Below are 7147 nucleotides of genomic sequence, written 5' to 3'. Positions count from 1 at the left end.
GCAACCGGGTAATCGGATTCGGCTAACAGTTAACGGATTTCCATTGACATGCCTAGAAGCGAGGTTTTCATCACCGTTCAACGTGAGAGCTTATTTTGTCAAGGCCTTTAAGGGGGGGAATCATTTGGGCACATGAATTGTTACACCCCGAGTTCCGGACTAGGGTCAAACCCATATGGAGATCCGAACTCGAAGCATTACGGGTCGGAAAGAGACAAAAGAATTTTTATTTCTCTGTAGCTGTTTCACTAAGCATAATGAATTGTTTTTATACATGAATTTAATTAATTATGTAAATCCACTAACAACATTCTCAACAAATATTGAAATCAAATTACACTTCAGACAAATAAAAGAAATAAAACATAATCAACTAGATAATTAACTTCTTAAATTCCACTTCCATATTCCATAATATCTGCAAAAAAAATGTCAATTGGGGTGAGTTGATGGCTCAATAGGCATACTTCCCCATCCTCTAAAAATATACAAACATCAGAATGAATTAAACAAAAAATGCATTCAACCATTTGTTTATAATTTCACAACATCCGAATTAATTCTGAATTATTATTCATTTTAGTTTACGAGTTCACGGTACGAATGTCCTTGGTTTATACACCCACCTATCGTTTACCGGCACGAAAAACCGCCAGTAATAGTCAGGAAACACAAGTTCCTACCGGAAGTCATTACCCATTTAAATATCGGGGATTATTACCCGCCGTTAACACGAAATAAAGTTCCATCTAACTGAAAACATGAACTCTTCCTTTTGTACATTATTTTTACAATTCACTTCCAATTTAGTTTTTTTTGGATCATTCGTATTATCAAAACAATAATCTATAATATAAAGCAAAATGAATTCCCAAACTTTTTTGGTTGAACGATGAAAGGACTAAGTTGCCTCTCAATGATTTTTTCCCTGCCTGAGAATAGCGTAAATACTTACAGATATAAGGGTAACTTAGTCTAATGCGCTAAACATAATGACGCGATTACCCCTCCGTGTTTTTGAGGTTCCTTCGGTTTTTGTCGTAAATTTCACCAAATCCAGGGGCAAGTATCCATCTTTATTACTCTTTCTACTAAAACAAAAAAAGAAAAACGAAGAAAGAAAAAAGAAAAAAGCCTCTCTCTCTCGATCTCGATTCCTTTCTTCTTCGTCGAAATCGACCAATTTCATCTTCATCAATTTCACACTCTAAATCTCGATTAATTTTTACTCAATTTCGATTCTAGAGTACAGAGCTTGGATTTGGTTGATTGAATACTGAATCATCTTTACCCTTTAACCCTAAATTCGAAATTGGGAGAACTGATTGAACCACCACCACCATTACAAACTTCGTCCTCTGCTTTCTACATCGAAATTGGGTGGATTGATTGAACCACCATCACCAACTTCATTAACGGTAAGGGTTTCATCAACTCTAAATCCCTGTTTTCAATTCACAAACCCTATATGCAAACCCTAAAACTTAAAGTCAAATTCTGAATATGAGTTAGAGTGTTAATTATGGGTATGGGTTGATTAAACCCTTAATTTGATTCGATTCTGCTAAGTCATATAGGGTAACGACATCATATTGGACTGGTAATAATGTCTAATGTGGAATGATCTTTAGCACTCAATCTTTCCCATATTGAACTTTGGATTGTTCGCATTTTTAATTGTTTGAGCTGATATATGCGGTGTTTTAGGATATACAACTAAAGAACTCTGCTTGCGTTCTGTTTGGGTATAATTTGAATAAGTATATTTGTCCAGATGAGTTACATCTTACAAAGATAAGTTCCAGAAACATGCGCAAACTAGATGATGATTTTCTTTTGTAGTCACTCTATGTAATATCTTGAATTGGGTTGTGAAAGGTACTCATGTTGAATTATGGTGGAGTATTTGACCCATCAGTAAAAAAGCATGGATGTTTTTGTTGATGTTTGATGAACAAAATATGGTGCATTTGACCCATTAGTAAAAATGGTAGATGGAACATGGCGGCAGTGTGAGTTGATTGCTGAATTTTTTTTATAAATGTTTTGTCATTTGATCTCCATTGGACCTACTCAAAAGATGCTAAACAGAACGACCTGACATCGAGGAATGCCTTTGGACTTGAGTGGCCTGAACCATTGGCTATATTTGCACTCTCATGCGGAAGTTGGTCTTCACCCGCAATAAGCACTCTCTATCGTTGATAAATGCAACAAAAACTGTACAACAACCTCGGACCTTCCAGGTTAGATATGTATCAGAAAAAGGTAGTCGAGTATTTTGAATGTTCTGCAGCGGTTCTATTATTTTGTTACAAACTTGGTCCACAAAATGTTTTCATAATATTGATACTTGGCGCAGGTCCTGCCACTTTCTCTGAGATGAAAACCATTGTTCAAGTAGGCTAATGCTTCACTATTTGTGTTGGTTAGTGTTAGTAATATTTCTTTGATGGTAGACTTTCTATTTGCTAAATCCATTTAGATTAATCTATCAAAATGAAGTGGTTGATTGGTCCAAACTATCTCTATGTCGGCTCTGAATCATCTTTATGTCTACATCAAAATAAAGGGGTAACTTCATAAAACATACATGTTCGTCATTTACGTTAGAGGTTACACGTCTCTCCCTGTATAGAAAATGGTTGAGAAATTTGTAATCAATACAAATAATTTTTTTTTTGTTCTTTGTCGATGCAATTTGTTGTCTAATGTGAACGAAATTATTTTAAAATCACTTTCTTACGTAGAACTAATATGATGCATCACTTTAATGATCAATTTTAACTACAGGCATTTAGTCATAACAACAACCCCAGCGCCACCGCCACCACAAAATCCCGTGCCATTATGGCACGGGCAATATACTAGTTATACATAATTACTCAACTTGATTCAAAATAAAACATAAGAAGAAGTCATTATTTTCAATCAAAGAAATCACAAGATGAAATACAAGAAGATTACACCATTTCCAATCAAAGAAGTCACAAACAAATATTTAAAGAAGATGGGTTAATAAACCTACCTTTTTTTATAATTTACATCTCAACATTTATACTCCAATGAAACCAATAAATCAATCCATATAAGAACATATTTCTTCCATTCCTTATACAACAATAACTAATGTTCTCCAAATTATTCACGGAAAAAATAGAAACTATGTATGAAGGAGTTTATTGTTCTAATATATATAGGGAAATAGAATAACAAGAAGAAGAAGAAAAGGAAGAAGAAGAGGAGAGAAAACAAGATGAAAGAAAGTTGGCTCTTTACTTATTCTCTCTAGCCAAGCATATATATATATACACACACTATTTAATCCATAATTTAATATCATCATTTAATTAATACTATGTAATTTAATTATTAATTATATATTAAAATGAACATTTTATCTCTCAAGCCTACCTTACGTTTTCTATTCCAAAGATAACACAAATCACACATTTTAATACTCTTTATTGCATGCACAACTTAATGCTAATTAATTTACTTTTCATGCATAAAAATAATTATAATAAAGTCATGCAAATTATAAAAATTAATATAATTAATTATTTGTAACCTTGATCGACTTCCACATTCACATGCAATCCACATGCAATACAATTAAATAATAAACACTTTCATAGGCATGTAATACACTATTATAATTATTTATTATCTATATATTAATACAAAACCTATAAATTAATACTAACATAAATACACATAAATATATTCTTAAATATTTTATTTCTTTTTTCATTTTTTCCTTAATTTTATGTTCTTACTGAAAGTTAATTAGGTGATTTTATTTCCACCCAAACTTGTAGCTTTTCTATTCCAAGCAACCCATCTATGTTAAGGCAAATAAAACAATGATCCAAGCTAATGTAGTTAAATTCCGACCCGAACCGGTAACTAAAAATACCGGATATTACATGAATTCTCTCTTCTTCTATCCCTCTATTTTGTGTCTCTTTCTCTGTTTTTAGTTTCATAACACGTAATCAACATATGCTATGATCTATTTGGTGTTGTAACAATTGGTTTTCGAAACAATTATTTGACTTCCAATCTTTCCCTCTAACGTTTAATATCTAATTAGTTTTGTTTTATTTTGAAAATCGCAAGGTATATTCTACTAACACCTTTTTTTGTTTTTACTGGATGGGCAATTGGATCAGTACCATGGTTAATAACTTTAGTTTTATGTAAATGGTGTCATAAGTTTGGACAACCATGATAAATAAGAATCCTAAGTTGACGATGATAAACGTCAGTTATATTATTTTTTTGTTTCCTTTATAATTTTTCTTCTTATCCAACCATGAGGAACTGACACTTCATATACAATGAGGTAAAAGTATCATATTTGATTACTAATGGATATATGCATGCCCTATTTTTGTTTTGCTTGTTTTATATGTCTAAAGCAGTTTGTGTTAGAGAATTTCTCATTTCAACTTACTGGCATTGTCACACTTAGATGCCAAAACACATTATTGATTTAGTATACTAAAGTCAGTTTGGGACTAGATTATGTTTAAGAATTAGATAAACATATCCTTGAAGACTGAGATTGAAGACTCACGAAGACATCTATGGAGAACTTTACTAGAGGTTAGTATCAATTCTTCATTCTTTTGTTTACTGTACCTCTCTATCTATCAAAAAAAAGTTCTCATTCTTTGGAACAATTCCTACGAAAGTGAATATATTTGTGTACATACACTAGAGAATTTTTTAGCCTAAGACATTCATTAACCTTGCAAAGGTATCCATGTTATAATGAATGAAAAGACAAAACCAACGAGCCAAGGATCACCTGATTTCAAGTGATAGCGAATAAGTTATGAGTGATTTATTTAAGGAACACTCGTGATGTGTGGCTAAGATTGATCTAACGAGTAGGGAATTATACACGAACTTTTAGCAACGAACTAAAGCCGTAGATACGTGACTAAAGGCCTATTTTAGTCAAGTACACGAACATTTAGCAAACCGTTCGCGAACTAAAACCGTAGATATGTGATTAAAGGCCTATTTTAGTCAAGTACTTGGCGTTTGCTTTCCTAGACAAGGTGGCTTTATTTCTAAGCAATTTAGGCTTGATCATTCACTATGAATAGCTGTTTCGTGTAACTACACAAACCATTCTTTGAAAAATTATGTTGTGTTGCATAAGGTTGTTTTTCACATCTTTGTTCTTCACGAACAAGAGTGAGATTATAAAAGACTTTAGAGTCCTGCTGTGACGAGATCACCCTGGTGACAGTTCCTATAAGGGCACATTTTTTAGCCCTTGGATATTTTATCTTACATCTATTCGCATCTCAAGAGAACAATTAAGTGAACCAAAATATTTTATTTTATTTTACCTTGTTTTTTATTTTTGCATCCTTCGATTAATTTTATTTTCTTCTTACTCCCTCCAACAAATCAAATTCCATAACCTTTGTTATAATTCTTTCTAGTTTGTTTTTGAACCAAAAATAGCAAAGTAGATTTTTTTTTCCTTAATATTGAATCGATTGATTAACACTGCCTGCAAAAGGTGTACTCAGTTACTCGGGTAACGCTTCCAGGAGTCTTCACAATTTTAATTTGCAAATGATTCTAATAACAGATACTAATGGAGTATAAAGTTGTTATTAACTTTACATTAGTAATCAAGAACACGTGCAGAAGTGAAGAAGGGTATGCAAGTCTTTCAAGAGAACATATTAAAATACGAATAATGTAGCAAACACGTAGAGATGAAATAGAAAAGAGAAAGAAGAACCTTAATGGAAGATACTAGAGAGGGATTGGACAGACTGAGCCAAAGGGTAGCAATCCCATGAAGTGTGCGTAGATACGAAGTCAAGCATTGTGAGACACGTCAGATGGGATATATTTTGTTCCCCAGACATCAAGATCTCCGCTTCTCCGTACATCTACGACGATACGGGGACCTACATTGGCCAGCCCAACACAATCTTCATCTACGGGACCAACCAAGCAAGTCAGATCGGATACCGTTGATGGCCGGGACGGAACATCGGCTCGATGGATTAAGCCTGGGCGGCTGTCCCGAACTGGACATCACCGGTCGGGCGGAATGTACGGGGTAGGGGTGTCATCGGGGAAGCGGACTAAAGCGGAGTATAAAAAACGAGAAGGAAAGCCGAACTATCGGCACCGAGAAGGGTCGAGCGAAAAGTGTTCCCCTTGGCAACAAGGGCGCTTAGGCGGTCTGGCCACGCCGGTGGGACATCAAATGTCTGCAACACTCACAGTCTAAACGGTGCGATTAGCTCACGCCCAAAACCACCCAACCCGAACAAAGGGAATAAAGGGTAATTTTCACTAGAGAGGGATTGGATGTAAATCAAGATTAATAACAAAACAAAAACAAAAACCCTAGAAAAAAATTCCCACTTCCCACGATCTTTATATATATATATGCGTAAAGGCTAACACAATCAACTCTTCTTCCATGTGAGAAGAAATTTAAAAACCTCATGAAATAAATTAAATTAAATTATAAAGGATGTAAAATAATAATAATTAAAAAACAAATAATGAAAATATAATTACTAAATATTTCCTTGAGATATGAAGAAAATTTAGATATAATATCTAAGGGATAAAATATGCACCCTTATAGAAGCCGTCACGAGGGTGACCTGGTCATAACATGGCTCAAGATTTTACCTGCATGGGGATTGAAAGGCACATACTAACTATCTTCTTTGATAGTTACAAAACATGTATCTAGGTGTTTTTCATAAACCCTAGATTTGATAGATCAAGATATCTCTAGATTATTTCTTCGTGATCTTGTGAGATATAATCAATTAGGTTACTAAACATAAAACTTAATTGTTGAAGACCATTTTCTGAAAAGAATTGACGTTCTACTAGAAGATTCAGAGAAGTGTATATCTTCTAAAGAGAATTAGAGTTTTCTAGAAGATTTACAAGAGAAATTCCTAAAAAGAATCGTTGTTCTGCTAGGAGTTTTACAGGTGCATGTATACAAATGAAGCAGTATTACATCTATTTTGAAATATGATAGTAGTAAATTGTTCTAACAGCTTAGATTAGTGTGTGTTTAATATGGACTAGGTCCCGAGGTTTTTCTACAAGATTGTAGTTTCCTCGTTAAAAAAAT

At 33.7% G+C, this 7147-nt stretch overlaps 1 long non-coding RNA gene across 1 annotated transcript; it reads left to right on the top strand.

Annotated features, from left to right (window-relative positions):
* The first annotated feature begins 1102 nt into the window (after positions 1-1102).
* LOC113336666 lies at positions 1103-2723 on the top strand. Its single transcript, XR_003353989.1, has 2 exons — positions 1103-1418; positions 2081-2723. It is a non-coding gene; the product is annotated as an uncharacterized LOC113336666 (long non-coding RNA).
* The last annotated feature ends 4424 nt before the right edge of the window (positions 2724-7147 follow it).

Source organism: Papaver somniferum, unplaced genomic scaffold (genome assembly GCF_003573695.1).
Source record: "Papaver somniferum cultivar HN1 unplaced genomic scaffold, ASM357369v1 unplaced-scaffold_154, whole genome shotgun sequence".
Classification (NCBI taxonomy): Eukaryota; Viridiplantae; Streptophyta; class Magnoliopsida; order Ranunculales; family Papaveraceae; genus Papaver; species Papaver somniferum.
This window is presented reverse-complemented; position numbering and strand designations above follow the sequence as displayed.